We start from the raw sequence: 17,461 nt of genomic DNA, 5'->3' as shown, positions 1-17,461 counted from the left end.
CTAAGTGACTGCCTTTAGCCTGACACATCAGATATAGCGTAGTTGAAATTTCAGTCCCCAAAACAGGTTGTAACACAAATTATTTTGAAGGAAGTTTCCATCCTGTTCCTCTTTATTGATTTAGCTGAATTCAGTCAAACCTAAAGGATGGGACTGTGCAGGAATTAGTTCCTAGCCCAACAGTAAATGTAGCAGAGACAGTATAAGATATTGGGAGAATACTTTTGGAATCTGGTTGAAGAAGGCCAGGGTTAAGCTGTCCTCATTGAACACTCCCAGGTCAGGTACAGCATGGGGTTAAAGCTCCCTCTACTCTTTTAAACTTAAAGTAAAGCATATCTACACTGTCCCCATCAAACACTCCCAGTACTGGTTGAGTACAGAGTTAGATACAGAGTAAAGCCTCATTGATTCTTTTAAACCAAAAATAAATCTCCATCTGCACTGCTTCCAACATAAACACTTGCAGAGAATTAGGAGAGTATACCCTCCCTATCTCTGTAAACTACTCCAGTTGGCGACAACCCCCCCCTCTCTCTGTAACCTTAAACAACCCTCTGAGATCTCTAAGCTCCTCCAATAGACAAACAGGACTAGTTCAGTTTAGGAAACCTGGTCGGCACAGATGAGTTGGGCCAAAGGGCCTGTTTCTGTGCTGTATGCCTATAAAATCGATAACTCTTAAGCAAGAGCATAAATCCCATCACTTGGCCACTTGCTGCCTTGCCTTCAGCTGCCTGAGGTCCTAAGCTCTGGAATTCCAGCCCTAGGGCTCCCCACCTCCTTGTGTACTTCTGTAAAACACTCCTTAAATCTCTTTGGGTCACCCTGCTCTAATCACTCACAACCGTGCTTCGGTGTTGTATTCTACCAGTGACTACGCGAGTGAAGCCCTTGATGGGGGCCACTCAACTGAAGTAACAGTGCTATGCATATGTGAGTTGTTGTTAAATCTTTCTACAGTGTTTTATCGAGACTGTGTTCTCAGATGAAGCCTCCTCCACCGTTTGCTCTCCCACTCTGCTGCAACCTGCATCTCTGATCCGGGAGCACAAACTGACATTTAGCATGATACTTCGCCTCAGCCTTTGAAGCTGGCCTTCTTCTGCATTTGCACACAGATTCCGTTGGTATCTAGACTGTCCATCTCACTGTGATGTAGGCGGTGACTGCATTGGTGATGCTGTTTGTATGAGATCCCTATAAAGTGCATTCTCATTGTTACGACCAGAGGAAACTCGGTGCAGCAGAGATAATAAAGCAGCGGATATTGTCCTGTTGTGTGGACTTCATTGTTATAAAATCTTTCATAAGGCTTCACATTTCTCTCGTGTAGCTAAACAAATGGTTGAGATCCACTACAGACCCCAGGAAGGACTTTGGACATGCCATACTACACCACCCCAATGGCTCAAACGCCTTCACATTCACTCCCACTCTACACCACCCCAATGGCTCAAACGCCTTCACATTCACTCCCACTCTACACCATCCCAATGGGCCCAAACACCTTCCCATTCACTCCCACTCTACACAATCCCAATGGGCCCAAACACCTTCCCATTCACTCCCACTCTACACAACCCCAATGGACCCAAACACCTTCCCACTCACTCCCACTCTACACAACCCCAATGGACCCAAACCCCTTCACATTCACTCCCACTCTACACAACCCCAATGGAGCCAAACCCTTTCACATTCACTCCCACTCTACACAACCCCAATGGACCCAAACCCCTTCACATTCACTCCCACTCTACACAACCCCAATGGAGCCAAACCCTTTCACATTCACTCCCACTCTACACAACCCCAATGGACCCAAACCCCTTCACATTCACTCCCACTCTACACCATACCAATGGACTCAAACCCCTTCCCATTCACTCCCACTCTACACAACCCCAATGGACCCAAACCCCTTCCCATTCACTCCCACTCTACACCATCCCAATGGATCTAAACCCCTTCCCATTCATTCCCACTCTACACCATCTCAATGGACCCAAACTCCACCCAAAAGGGAGATGACCAGATCTAACCTCCTTGGGACTGAATCATTCACACAACCACAGATGGATGGTGCTCTGTGTCATCTTAGAAGCAGGAACCACACTGGCAGACATGACATAATTCTGTTCTAATGTCATTCCAAAGGAAGGGTACCTGCACAATATGCTTTGTGTTAGTCATGGATTGTACGACCACAAAAATTATATTCTTCTGAGGTTCAACAAAAAATGCAGGAGAGAACATGACAGGAGCAGCACCAAACACATCTAAAAATGAGTTGTTAATCTAGTGATCTCTACCACAGGAATACTCATATTCCAAGCAAGGAAGCAGCATGCAGCAGACCAGGGCTAAATTATTCCACAACCATCAGATCAGATATAAGTTCTGCAGTCCTGCCACATCCAGTTGTGAATGATGGTGGACAATTCAACAACTCACTGGAAGAGGAGGCTCCAACTCACTGGAAGAGGAGGCTCCATAATATCTCCATCCTCAACTGTGAGGCTCATCAGTGCAAAATGTAGGGCTAAAGTATGTGAAATAACCTTTGGCCATCAGTAGTGAGTGGATAGTCCATGCTCTGGAGGTCCCCAGTGTGACAGATTCAATTCCTCAACCAAGATTTGATTCACTCCATGTGACATCAAGAAATGGGTGGAAACCGTAAGATGTAGGCCATTCAGCCAATCACACCTGTCCATTGTTCAATAAGGCCTTGGCTGATATGATCATCCTCAACTGCACTTTTCCCCCGTAACTCAGTGAACACCCTAAAGACACAAGATCCTGCAAAAGCTATGGGCCTTGATAACCTTGCTTCATGGTGAAGGTGGTATCGCTGGATGAGTCATCAGGTTAATAGTCTGTGGGCATGCGTTCAAATCCAACCAGGCTGGATGGTATAAATTTGTATTCAATTTTTAAAATCGGCAATTAATAAAGAGGGCCCGGTGTGCAAAGGAGCCCTTGTCTGAAGTCAAAAGGCAGAGTCGGATCCCATTCTTCTGGATATTCAACTAGGTAAGAATATAAGAACTAGGAGCAGGAGTAGGCCATCCGGTCCTTGAGCCTGCACCATTTAATAAGGTCATGGCTGATCTCTTTGAGACTCTTACCCGCTCACTCACCATAACCCTTAATTCCTTTACTATTCAAAAAGTTATCTGCCTTGCCTTAAAAACAGTCAGCGAGGTAGCTTCAACCGCTTCACTGGGCAGGGAATTCCACAGATTCACAAACCTTTGGGTGAAGAAGTTTCTTCCGACCTCAGTCTTACATCTGCTTCCCTTTATTTTGAGGTTATGCCCTCTAGTCCTAGTTTCATCGGCTAGCAGAAACAATCTCCCTGCCTCCAGCTTATCTGTTCCCTTCGTAATCTTGTATGTTTCTTTAAGATCTCTTCTCATTCTTCTGAATTCCAATGAGTATAATCCCAGTCTACACAGTCTCTCCTCATAATCCAACCATCTCAACTCTGGAATCAACTCAGTGAATCTCCTCTGCACCCCCTCCAGTGCTAGTATATCACTTCTCAAGTAACAAGACCAAATCTGCACACAATGCTCCAGGTGTGGCCTCACCAGGACCCATACAGCTGCAGCATAGCCTCCCTGTTTTTAAACTCCATCCCTCTAGCAATGGCAGACAGGATTCCATTTGCCTTTTTAAATTACCTGCTGCACCTGCAATCCTACTTTTAGTGATTCATGCACAAGGACACTCAAGTCCCTCTGCACAGCAAGATGATGCAATTTTTTTACCATTTAAAACATAGTCCATTTTCCTGTTATTCCTACCAAAATGGATGACCTGACACTTATCAACATTGTGCTCCATCTGCCAGACCTTTGCCTACTCACTTAGACTATCTATATACCCCTGCAGACTTTCAGTGTCTTCTGCACACTTTGCTCTACCACCCACCTTAGTGTCATCTGCAAATTTTGACACACCACACTTAGTCATCAACTCCAAAACATCTATGTAAAATATAAACAATTGTGGTCCCACCACTAATCCCTGAGGCACACCAATAGACACCGACCACCAACCAGAAAAACACCCATTTACCCCTACTCTTTGCTTTCTACTGGTCAACCAATCCACTATCCAAGCCAATATGTTACCTGTAATACCGTGCAACTTTATCTTATGTAGCAGCCTTTGGTGTGGCACCCTGTCAAATGCTTTCTGGAAATCCAGATACACCACATACACAGGTTCCCCACATGAACTGTCACATGAACTGTTTGGAATGATACTGGGCATTGCACTTTATGAAGTTTTCAGAGAGAGAAAGAGAGAGAGAGAGACAGACAGACAGAGGTGAAGATTCATAGGATCAGTTCCAGGGGTGACGGGTCTTCAGTGACATGGAGAGGCTACAGAAGCTGGGACTGTTCTCCTCAGAGGGCAAGTTCGATTGAGGCATGTTTGAAACCAGGAGCGGGGTCAGGGATGGTGCAAAGAGGGAGAAACAGTACTCCATTGGTGGAACGATTGAGAGTCAGAGGGGACACAGACTGAAGGCGCTCAGCCAAAAGGGCAACACGGGGAGAAACACTTTCATGCACCGAATGGTTAGGTCTGGAATGCGTGTGGGGAGGAAGGTTCAATCGAGGCTTTCGAGGGAAGTGGATTGTTATTGGAAGACAGGGAGAACTTCAGGGGTAACGGAGAAAAGGCAGAGAGGCTGGGGACAAGAGAAGTTGCTTCAGCAGAAGGCCAACATCAATTTGAGAGGCCAAAAGCCCTCCTTTGAGGCTATAATTATTTTAAAGGGGGCAAATAGCATCAACCTTGTAAATTAAAATATTCTGATTCCTCTCACTTGAATAAAATCATCAAATTGAGGTGAAAATATTTTTTAAAACAACACTTTTAAAACAGAAAGAGAAATTTCAAAACGTGCATACAAGTCAGCCATATTTGCACCAGCACTGGCCAAGTCAACCAGATACTGAGATAAGAACTTTGCTTATCAGTTCTCCACAGACTTGTCCATCAGCCACTTCATATGGGGAGATGGGAACAACATCAAGACAGCACTTCTATATTTTCATTGAGAGAGTCTGAAGGAAAGCTTTCTGATTAAAATGTGGCAGAGGGTCAATGCTGAGGGAAAGCCGCACTGTCAGAGGGTCAGTGCTCAGGGAGCACCGCACCGTCAGAGGTCAGTGCTGAGGGAGCGCTGCACTATGAGAGGGTCAGTGCTGAGGGGGTGGGCACTGTCGGAGGGTCAGTGATAAAAAAGCGCTGCAATAATAGATGGTCTTCCTTTAGGACAGTACAATGTTAGATACAGTGTAAAGCTCACTTTACACTGTTCCCATCAAACACTCCCAGGACAAGATTAGCACGGGGTTATATACAGAGTAAATCCTCCTCTACATTGTCCCATCAACCCCTCCAGAACAGTATTAGCCAAAGGGTGGATACAGAGTAAAGCTTCCTTTACACTGTCCCCTATGAAGCTCTCACAGGATTGGGATAGCATGGGGCTAGATAGAGAGTAATGCTCTCTCTACGCTGTCCCCATTCAAACACTCCAAAGACAGTAACCACATGAGGTTAGATACAAAATAAAGCTTCTCTACACTGTCTTCCATTAAACACTCCCTGGACAGAGACAGAATGGATTTAGATACAGAGATACTGGGAACTGCAGATGCTGGAGAATCCAAGATAACAAAGTGTGTAGCTGGATGAACACAGCTGGCCATGCAGCATCTCAGGAGCACAAAAGCTGACATTTCGGGCTTAGACCCTTCATCAGAGAGCTCCTCCCTGCCTCCCTAACCTGTTCTTCCTCTCACCCATTCCCTCCTCCCACCTCAAGCAGCACCCCCATTTCCCACCTACCAACCTCATCCCGCCTCCTTGACCTGTCCGTCCTCCCTGGACTGACCTATCCCCTCCCCACCTCTACTCTCCTCTCCACCTATCTTCTCCTCTATCCATGTTCGGTCCGCCTCCCCCTCTCTCCTTATTTATTCCAGTTCCCTCACCCCATCACCCTCTCTGATGAAGGGTCTAGGCCTGAAACGTCAGCTTTTGAGCTCCTGAGATGCTGCTTGGCCTGCTGTGTTCATCCAGCTACACACTTTGCTATCTTGGGTTTAGATGCAGATACTACTGCCAGCACTGGAGGGCAGGTCTTATAAGGAAAAGTTGATTGCTTGGGGTTTTTTTCATTGGAGCGAAGAAGGATGAGAGGTGATTTGATAGAGGTGTATGAGATGATGAGATGCATCGATAGAGTGGATAGTCAGAGGCATTTTCCCAGGGCGGAAATGAATATCACAAGGAGGCATAATTTTAAGGTGATTAGAGGAAGGCACAGGGGAGATGTCAGAGATAGGTTCTTTACACAGAGAGTGGTGGGCCTGTGGAATGCGCTGCCGGCAGTGGTAGTGGACTCAGATACTTTAGAGACTTTTAAGTGACTCTTGGATAGGCACATGGAGGATAGTAAAATGTAGGGAATGCTAGGTAGATTGATCTTAATAGGATAATGGGTCGGCACAACATTGTGGGCTGAAGGGTCTGTACTGTGCTGTATTGTTCTACGTTTTATGTTCTATGTAGAGTAAAGCTTCCTCTAAACTGGTCACACTGCTAATGTGCACAGTGTAACGTTACGCTTAAACCATCTCTTACTGAGCACTGCCTCGCTGGAAGCCGCTCTGTGTGAAAGGAAGGGATAGCCATTTCTGAACATCATCATTCTGCGAAGGAAAAGGTCTAGAATTTATCTGCACTATATCGAGCCGAACAATTTAGCGTGAGTCACACAGAGAGAGCGGGCCCTAGATTACTGACCACACAGTTCCTCGTATGTCTAGTGAGTGACATTTGTTCATTTTCCTGCCTCTCAGCCCTCTGTTCAACCCCATCTTCTCCTCACCAGATAAAAATATTTATGCGGCAAACCCTTTATCTCGAAACCCTGATTTCCTCTCGGCCTGTGGGCTTAAACGATTATTTAAATAAAGAAATTTAATCACTTGTCACTTGCGTGTTCATTGACCAGTCAGGCTGGAGTAATATTTTTCTTCTTATGTCAAATGCTGTTATCAGTTCTGAAGAAAGGTCACTGGACTTGAAACGTTAACTTCTGTTTCTCTCGCTACAGATGCTGCCAGATCTGTCAAGTTTCTCCAGCAAGTTTCTGTTTCAGATTTCCACCATCCGCAAGGTTTTGATGATATTTAATTTCCCTCTTTCCAGTCTCTGTTACGTGGCTGCCTAGTTTCCTGTTCAAACACATTGTGGGAATCAAAACCAAAAGATGTAGGGACAGGAGTATGCCATATAGCCCTTCAACCTTGCTCCACCATTCAATAGGATTATAGTTGATCTGATATTTCCCACATCCTTTGCCTGTAACCCTTGATTCCCTGACTGATCAAGAATCTATCTATCTTAGCTGTAAAAATAGATTTGGGCTCTGCCCCCCCCCAACAACTCTCTGTGGTAAGGAGTTCCAAACACTCTCACCCCTCTGAAAGAAGAAATTCCTCCTTAGGTCAGTTGGGCTCCCTTTATTTTAAGAGTATGCATTCAGGCCCCTTACTCTCCTATGAGGGAAAACATCATCTTTGTATTTACGCTGTCAAGCCCCTTCATCATCCTACATGTTTCAATGTGATAGAACATAGAAAAGTACAGCACAGTACAGGCCCTTCAGCCCACGATGTTGTGCCGTGGAATAATCCTAATTCAAAAATAAAATAACCTAACCTACATTCCCCTCAATTCACTGCTGTCCATGTGCATGTCCAGCAGTCACTTAAATGTCACTAATGATTCTGCTTCCATGACTAAAATGAGGTAGGACTGAGATGAGGAGAAATACCTTAACCCAGACAGTGGGGAGCCTGGGTAATCCTCTGTCACAGAAAGCAATCGAGGCTACACACTGAATGTTTTCTGGAAGTAGTTAGATATAGTTCTTAGGGCTGAAATGACCAAAGGGTTCAGGAGAGAAAGCAGGGAGCAGAAGACCGAGTTGGATGATCAACTGTGATCCTATTAAATGGTGCAGCAGGCTCGAAGGGCTGAATGGCCTAATCCCGTTCCTATTTTCCATGTTTTTTCCTGCCCATGTAGAGATGCAGCCTGAGTTGCACCACCTATGCACATAAGGACATCCATAAGGATAGTGACTTCAACAGCCTGGTAACTGATGTCACTGGGCATCAGCTTTGGGTGATCACCTCATGTTCAGGCAAATCATTTTGCTCTCCTCCGCACTGAATAAATAAAGGCTACTGTGTTCGGTTTATGTCTCCAAAACAGCTGCATTAAGCCTTGGTGAAACCCTTTGCCCACTGGGCCTTCCATCCTGAGGATGATGTGCACAGCTTGGACAGAGGCAGGGTGGTCATCACACGTGCCAACTACAGCGGGGGATGGCTCACACACATGCAGGACGTCATGTCCCCCCTCCAGCCATTTCCCACATCAGCTCTCAGTCCACTGGCTCTCCCGAGGAGGCTAATCACCCTACTCAACCCACCAAAATCTTCTGCTTTTGCTCTTTCATCTACTTCCCACACACTTAGGGCCTGTTCACACAGGCTGCAGGAAAGCAGCAGGCCCAATCTCTTTGATCAACCCTGGAAAAATACTCGGGTTGCGATAAATGTGAGAAAAACTCACTGGTGGGAGTGGAGGGGTGATACAAACTCTCTGTGATGTCGTGGAAACTTTCTTCCCTTCTAATTCTCAAATTTCTTGCTTTCAGAGCCAGAGATTTTTATCTGGAAGCACTGGTGAGGCCTTGCCGGATTTGGACATCAATAGAAAACTTGTCTCCAGTGATTAATTCCAATCGTCATTAATCTTCCTCACACAATCTCACAGAAGCATCACATAACATCCTTTCCACATCCTTTTCATGCAGGGGGTGGGAATGTTACCGGACTCGCAATCCAAAGGCCGGCTGTTACAAGGAAACAGGTTCTCATTGCACCACTCCAGCTACTGTAGCTCAGAACCATTTAAATAATATACTGAATTTATCAAGGTGATAGCTAGTCTCAGTAAAATGTGCAATGCGAAAACTGATCTTGATCATTGACGTCCTCCTGATGTCTGCAGCCATTGGGACTCCAGAAGCAAAACATTGTGGTCAACTCCGTTGACTTGAAATGGTTCTGTGGGTGGGAGCTGTTTCCATGACAATGTCCTCATTGAGCACTAACAGGGTAGGAACGGAGCAAGGTCAGCACAGCTGTCAGCTCTGTCAGAGATTTAGTGCTGAGGGAGTGCTGCACTGTCAGAGGGTCAGTGCTGAGGGAGTGGGCACGGTCAGAGTGTCAGCGCTGAGGGAGTGGGCACTGTCAGAGGGTCAGTGCTGAGGGAATGGGCACTGTCGGATGGTCAGTGCTGAGGGAGTGGGCACTGTCAGAGGGTCAGTGCTGAGGATGCGCTGCACTGTCGGAGGGTCAGTGCTGAGGGAGCGGGCACTGTCGGAGGGTCAGTGCTGAGGGAGTGCCGCACTGTCAGAGGGTCAGTGCTGAGGGAGCGCCGCATTGTCAGAGGGTCAGTGCTGAGGGAGTGCTGCACTGTCAGAGGGTCAGCGCTGAGCGAGTGCTGCACTGTCAGAGGGTCAGTGCTGAGGGAGTGGGCACGGTCAGAGTGTCAGCGCTGAGGGAGTGGGCACTGTCAGAGGGTCAGTGCTGAGGGAGTGGGCACGGTCAGAGTGTCAGCGCTGAGGGAGTGGGCACTGTCAGAGGGTCAGTGCTGAGGGAGTGGGCACTGTCGGATGGTCAGTGCTGAGGGAGTGGGCACTGTCAGAGGGTCAGTGCTGAGGATCCGCTGCACTGTCGGAGGGTCAGTGCTGAGGGAGCGGGCACTGTCGGAGGGTCAGTGCTGAGGGAGTGCTGCACTGTCAGAGGGTCAGCGCTGAGCGAGTGCTGCACTGTCAGAGGGTCAGCGCTGAGGGAGTGGGGACTGTCAGAGGGTCAGTGCTGAGGGAGTGGGCACTGTCAGAGGGTCAGTGCTGAGGGAGTGGGCACTGTCAGAGGGTCAGTGCTGAGGGAGAGCTGTACTGTTGGAGGGTCAGTGCTGAGGGAGTGGGCACTGTCGGAGGGTCAGTGCTGAGGGAGTGCTGCACTGTCGGAGGGTCAGCGCTGAGCGAGTGCTGCACTGTCAGAGGGTCAGCGCTGAGGGAGTGGGCACTGTCAGAGGGTCAGCGCTGAGGGAGTGGGCACTGTCAGAGGGTCAGTGCTGACGGAGAGCTGCACTGTCAGAGGGTCAGTGCTGAGGGAGTGGGCACTGTCAGAGGGTCAGTGCTGAGGGAGCACTTCACTGTCAAAGGATCAGCACTGAGGGAGTGGGCACTGTCGGAGGGTCAGCGCTGAGCGAGTGCTGCACTGTCAGAGGGTCAGTGCTGAGGGAGTGCTACACTTTCGGAGAGTCAGTGCTGAGGGAGTGCTGCACTTTCGGAGAGTCAGTGCTAAGGGAGTGGGCACTGTCGGAGGGTCAGTGCTGAGGGAGTGCTGCACTGTCAGAGGGTCAGCACTGAGCGAGTGCTGCACTGTCAGAGGGTCAGCGCTGAGGGAGTGGGCACTGTCAGAGGGTCAGTGCTGAGGGAGAGCTGCACTGTCAGAGGGTCAGTGCTGAGGGAGCACTTCACTGTCAAAGGATCAGCACTGAGGGAGTGGGCACTGTCAGAGGATCAGTGCTGAGGGAGTGGGCACTGTCGGAGGGTCAGCGCTGAGCGAGTGCTGCACTGTCGGAGGGTCAGTGCTGAGGGAGCGCTGCACTGTCGGAGGGTCAGTGCTGAGGGAGCGCCGCACTGTCAGAGGGTCAGTGCTGAGGGAGTAGGCACTGTCAGAGGGTCCGTGCTGAGCGAGTGCCACACTGTCGGAGAGTCAGTGCTGAGTGAGCGCCGCGCTATTGGAGAGTCAGTGCTGAGGGAGGGCCACGCTGTCGGACAGTCAGTGCTGAGGGAGTACCGCACAGTTGGAGAGTCAGTGATGAGGGAGCACTGTGCTGTTGCAGTGTCTGTGCGGAGAGAGCTCCGCACTATTACAGTGTCAGTGCTGAGGGAGCGCCACACTGTCGGAGGGTCAGTGCTGAGCGGGTGCCGCACTGTCGGAGGGTCAATACTGAGAGAGAGCTGCACTGTCGGAGGGTCAGTGCTGAGGGAGTGCTGCACTGTCGGAGGGTCAGTGCTGAGGGAGTGCTGCACTGTCGGAGGGTCAGTGCTGAGGGAGCGCTGCACTGTCGGAGGGTCAGTGCTGAGGGAGCGCCGCACTGTCGGAGGGTCAGTGCTGAGGGAGTAGGCACTGTCAGAGGGTCCGTGCTGAGCGAGTGCCACACTGTCAGAGAGTCAGTGCTGAGTGAGCGCCGCGCTATTGGAGAGTCAGTGCTGAGGGAGGGCCACGCTGTCGGACAGTCAGTGCTGAGGGAGTACCGCACAGTTGGAGAGTCAGTGATGAGGGAGCACTGTGCTGTTGCAGGGTCTGTGCTGAGGGAGCTCCGCACTATTACAGTGTCAGTGCTGAGGGAGCGCCACACTGTCGGAGGGTCAGTGCTGAGCGGGTGCCGCACTGTCGGAGGGTCAATACTGAGGGTGAGCTGCACTGTCGGAGGGTCAGTGCTGAGGGAGCGCTGCACTGTCGGAGGGTCAGTGCTGAGGGAGCGCCGCACTGTCGGAGGGCCAGTGCTGAGGGAGCGCAGCACTGTCGGAGGGTCAGTGCTGAGGGAGTAGGCACTGTCAGAGGGTCAGTGCTGAGCGAGTGCCACACTGTCGGAGAGTCAGTGCTGAGTGAGCACCGCGCTATTGGAGAGTCAGTGCTGAGGGAGGGCCAGACTGTCGGACAGTCAGTGCTGACGGAATGCCGCGCTATTGGACAGTCAGTGCTGAGGGAGTGCCACACTGTCGGACAGTCAGTGCTGAGGGAGTATCGCACTATCAGAGAGTCAGTGCTGAGGGAGTACCGCACAGTTGGAGAGTCAGTGATGAGGGAGCACTGTGCTGTTGCAGGGTCAGTACTGAGGGAGCACCGCACTATTACAGTGTCAGTGCTGAGGGAGCGCCACACTGTCGGAGGGTTGGTGCTGAGCGGGTGCCGCACTGTCGGAGGGTCAATACTGAGGGAGTAGGCACTGTTGGAGGGTCAGTTCTGAGGGAGAGGCGCACACTGGGAGAGTCAGTACTGAGGGGCTGACACACTGTCGGAGAGTCAGTGCTGAGGGAGTGGTCACTGTCGGAGGGTCAGTGCTGAGGGAGCGCTGCATTGTCGGAGAGTCAGTGCTGAGGGAGTAGGCACTGTCGGCGGGTCAGTGCTGAGGGATGCAGTATTTTTTCATGTTGAGATGACAGACTCCAAGAACCACTTTAAGAGGATGTACAGGATTCCATGACAACGCAGAGCTGGGCTGAGAAATGGCAGATGGAGTTCAACCTGGATAAATGCGAAGTGATGCATTTTGGAAGGTCGAACTTAAATGCTGAATATAGGATTAAAGGCAGGATTCTTGGCAGTGTGGAGGAACAGCGGGATCTTGGTGTTCAAGTGCATAGCTCCCTCAAAGTTGCCACCCAGGTGGATAAGGCTGTTAAGAAAGCATATGGTGCTTTGGCTTTCATTAACAGGGGGATCGAGTTTAAGAGCCGCGAGGTTATGCTGCAGCTCTACAAAACCCTGGTGAGACCACACTTGGAATACTGTGTCCAGTTCTGGTCGCCCTATTATAGGAAAGATGTGGAGGCTTTGGAGTGGGTGCACAGCAGGTTTATCAGGTTGCTGCCTGGACTGGAGGGCTTGTCTTATGAGGAGAGGTTGATTGAGCTCGGACTTTTCTCTCTGGAGAGAAGGAGGAAGAGAGGTGACCTGATCGAGGTGTACAAGGTAATGAGAGGCATGGATAGAGTCGACAGCCAGAGACTTTTCCCCAGGGCAGGATTGACTGCCACGAGGGGTCATAGTTTTAAGGTGTTAGGAGGAAAGGTATAGAGGAGATGTCAGAGGGAAGTTCTTCACCCAGAGAGTTGTGAGCGCATGGAATAGTTTGCCTGTGGTAGTCGTGGAAGCGGAGTCATTAGTGACATTTAAGCGACTGCTGGACATGCACAAGGGCAGCAGTGAATTGAGGGGAATGTAGGTTAGGTTGTTTTATTTTTGGATTAGGATTATTCCATGGCACAACATCGTGGGCCAAAGGGCCTGTACTGTGCTGTACTTTTCTATGTTCTATGTTCTAACTCTCAGAAGAAGGGAAGGAGGTTTAGAAGGGGTTTTCTGATCTGGATCATTTATTACACTGCCATTTGTGGGAGTTACTTTGTGCAAATTGGCTGCCATACTTTTTGTTTCAACGGGATACGGGCTGTCACTGGGTGATCCAGCATTTGTACCTGTTGAATGGAGTGGCTTGTCAGGCTAGTTCAGATGGTCAACCACATTGCCATGTGGGGTCTGGAGTCATGTGTCGGCCTAGACCAGGTGATGGGATGCAGATTCCCCTCCCTTAAAGGGCATACTTTCAATGATCAATGACGGCTGTCACGGTCACAACCCCCAAGGCTGGCAATATAGTCAAGGTTTGATTAAATGAATTTAAATTCATCGCCATGCACTTGGTGTGTGAGGGGGTGAAGATGCTTTGAGAAGGTGCGGAGGTAGTGAACAATATCTGGACAATGGACGTGTTTGAATTTGACACACTGATGAAAAGAGTCTAGGACCACAGGGTAAAGTCTCAGAATAAAGGGGTGCCAATTTAAGAATGAGATGAGGAGGAATTTCTTTTCTCAGAGGGTTGTGAGTGTTTTGGAACTCCTTGCCACAGAGAGCTGTGGGGACAGAGGCCTTGTATATATTTAAGGCTGAGATAGGTTCAGGATCAGTCAGGGAATCAGAAATTAAAGGGAAAGGGCAGGAAAGTGGACATAAGGAGCATTGGAATTGAAGTGCCCCTACTGTGCAGGCTCCAGGGGCCAAATGGCCTCCTACCGTTCCTATTTCTCGAAGTCTTGATCATTAAGTAATGCTTCCAAAGGCCACAAGATGACAGTGGTGTATCAATGTTCAACCACATTGCAAATTTGCTCTGTGCCCTGACAGCAAGGTGGGATTCAGGGCATGAAGAATCGAACCAACAGTCAATTTGGCTCTTCCAATTGCTGGGCAGTGATTCAGTCTGAGGCTGGGGGTTTTGCAAACCCCTCCAGCTGACAATAACTCTGTCCATGCCAGCAGATGCCTCCCAGGCCTCCTCATCCAGATCCTGAACTGGTTAATTTTCAGATCTTGTTCACAATGCACTGTACCTGGGGTCTGAGAGAGAGTGGGAGAGAAACAGGCCTAAGAGATACCAGAGAGGGACAGACACACCAGTCAGTGTACGGATATCTCCCTGAGAGACAGAGAAGAGATGATTGAGAGACACCAGTCAGTGTACGGATATCTCCCTGAGAGAGAGAGAGATGATTGAGAGACACCAGTCAGTGTACGGATATCTCCCTGAGAGAGAGAGAGATGATTGAGAGACACCAGTCAGTGTACGGATATCTCCCTGAGAGAGAGAGAGATGATTGAGAGACACCAGTCAGTGTACAGATATCTCACTGAGAGAGAGAGATGATTGAGACACACCAGTCAGTGTATGGATATCTCTCTGTGAGAGAGAGAGAGATGACTCAGAGACACCAGTCAGTGTATGGATATCTCCCTGAGAGAGAGGGGCCTGATAGACACCAATCGGTGTACAGATATCTCGCTAAGAGATAGAGAGAGAGAGAGAGAGAGAGAGACAATTGAGAGACACCAGTCAGTGTATGGAGAGACAGAGAGAGGGAGACAGGGGGAATGGGGGTGGGGAGAGAGGCTCCAGTCAAGGTACAGATACCTCCCTGATAGAGAGAGATACAGAGTGAGACCAGTTAGTGTCCAGATGCCTCCCCGAGAGACAGAGAGAGACGGGGGGGGTGGTAGAATGGGCGTGGGGTGTTGGGGTGGCGGGGAGAGAGGCTCCAGTCAAGGTGCAGATTCCTCCCTAACAGAGAAGGAGATACAGAGTGAGACCAGTTAGCGTCCAGATGCCTCCCTGAGAGACAGAGAGAGAGTGGGGTCTGAGAGACACCAGTCAGTGTCCAGACATCTCCCTGAGAGAGAGAAAGGAGGTCTGTGAGACACTAGTTACTGCACAGAACTCTCCCACAGAGAGAGAAGGGGTACTGAGAGACACCAATCAATGTTCAGATACCTCTCTGAGGGAGAGGGGAGTGAGAAACACTAGTCAGTACACGGATGTCTCTTTGACAGAGAGGGAGATACAGAATGAGACCAGTAGCATAAAGATACCTCCATGAGTGATAGACAGAGAGAGAGAGAGAGAGAGAGAGAGAGAGGACTAAGACACAATAGTTAGTGTACAGACATCTCCCTGAGAGAAAGGGGGTGGGTGCCTGAGAGACACCTGTCAGTGTACAGACATCTCCCTGAGGGACAGATAGGGGGTGTAAGAGACACTAGGGTACAGATGTCTCTCTGACAGAGAGCCTACAAGAGGGGACTGAGAGACACCAGTCAGTGTGCAGATATCTCCCTGAGAGAGAGAGCGGGGGGGATTGAGAGACACCAGTCAGTGTGCAGATATCTCCCTGAGAGAGAGAGGGTGGGGACTCAGAGACAGCAGTTACTGTACAGATATTTCACTGAGAGAAAGGAGAAGGAACTGACAGACAGTAGTTATTGTATAGATGTCTGCCCTGAAAGAAAGGTGACAGAACAACACCAACTTAGGGATTGAGAGAAAGAGGCAACGTAACACTCTCTAGTCACTCAAGTGGTGAATGCAGTTAGGGGAAGTTTCAACACGGCTGGTGTTGAGAGCTGTGAAGTCTTTCATAGTTGAATAGGACACATCCAGGTTTCAGGGTGGGTTTGTAGAAAGCAGAAAGCTCCCACCACTGGTAGAGGTGCCCAATGTTCCAGCAGCCCCCGGGTGACCCTGTAACTAGCTGCCTGGTGCAAGCAGGGCTGCCTGGTGAACAAGGCCCTCATTATTGTGCATGTTCTGATAAGCTGGGTCCCGTATTTACCCAGCCCTGCTGTTATCTGCCTTGGCAAACAGCAGGAAGTTGTAAACTGCGTTATGACACCTGCCTGCAGTGTGGGCCTCAGCCATCAAGCTCCTGGTCAACTTGCTGCTCTAAGCAAGCTGATCAGCCGCAGGGGCTGCACAGCAGGGCAGTGGAGAAAGCTGGCGAGAATCAGGGGAGATGTGTTGGCCCATTCAGTCACCAATGGGTTACAGACTGGGAGAACAACAACTCGAAACTCCCCAGTTGCTCTTCCACCACTGACTAGGCAGGGACTAGTCTACAGGACAGCAACTTCAATTCACAACACGTAGCATAAATGACTGATAAACTGCACAGGAATTGGGTCCATGCATATGGGCTGAGGACAGGTGCAGCACAGGATTTGATGCAGAGTAAAGCTCTCTCCTTACTGTCCCCATCAAAAGCTTCCTGGACAGGGACAACACAGGGTTAGATACAGACTAAAGCTCCCTCCACTGTCCCCATCAAATACTCCCAGGACAGGGACAGCATGGGGTTAGATACAGCGTAAAGCTTCCTCTACACTGCTCCCCATCAAAAACTCCCAGGACAGTGATAGCACAGGGTTAGGTACAGAGTAAAGCTCACACTACAGTGGCCCCCGTCCAACACTCCCAGAACAGGGACAGTATGGAGCCAATACAGAGTCAATCTTCCTCTATACTGTCCTGCTACAACCATTCAAGACAGATACAACATGAGGTTGTACACAGAGAACAGCTCACCCTACTCTTTTAAACTGTAAATGAAGCTCCCTCTAATCTGCAAAGTGAAAGTAAAGCTTCCTCAGTACTATTCTGATTAAGAAAATCCACAGGGCAGAGACAGCATAGTGTTGGATAAAGCGGAAATCTCCCTTGACACTGTCTGAAACACTTGACGCACATGTGCTTAGTAGGAGTTCGAAATGTTTATGTTGTATTTAAGTTGTGGAGTAAAAATGAGTGGTCCATTTTAAAGATGTAGCAGATTTCAAAACTGCTTCCAGAAGGAAAGAGCCTTGGCGAGTCACTGTAGTGCATCTTGTAGACGGTACTCATGTGCTGCTGTGTGCTAGTGGTGGAGGGAGTGAGTGCTGAAGGTGGGGTTTAGTGTGTCAATCAAGCAGGAGGTGGCTGCTTTGTCCTGGATGGTGTTGAGATTCTTGAGTGTTGTTGGAGCCGCATCCATTTAGGCAAGTGGGGAGAGTTCCATCACCCTCCTAACTTGTGCCTTGTGGATGGTGGGACATGCTTTCGGGGTGAGTCAGAAGGTGACTTACTCACCAGAGGATTCCCAGTCTCCGGCCTGCTCCTGTAGCCTGCATTGATATGGATGGCTCCAGTTCATTCTGGTCAATGATATTCCCCAGGATGT

The sequence above is a fragment of the Stegostoma tigrinum genome, chromosome 49 (assembly GCF_030684315.1).
Source record: "Stegostoma tigrinum isolate sSteTig4 chromosome 49, sSteTig4.hap1, whole genome shotgun sequence".
Lineage (NCBI taxonomy): Eukaryota > Metazoa > Chordata > Chondrichthyes > Orectolobiformes > Stegostomatidae > Stegostoma > Stegostoma tigrinum.
Note: the sequence above shows the minus strand (reverse complement) of the source record.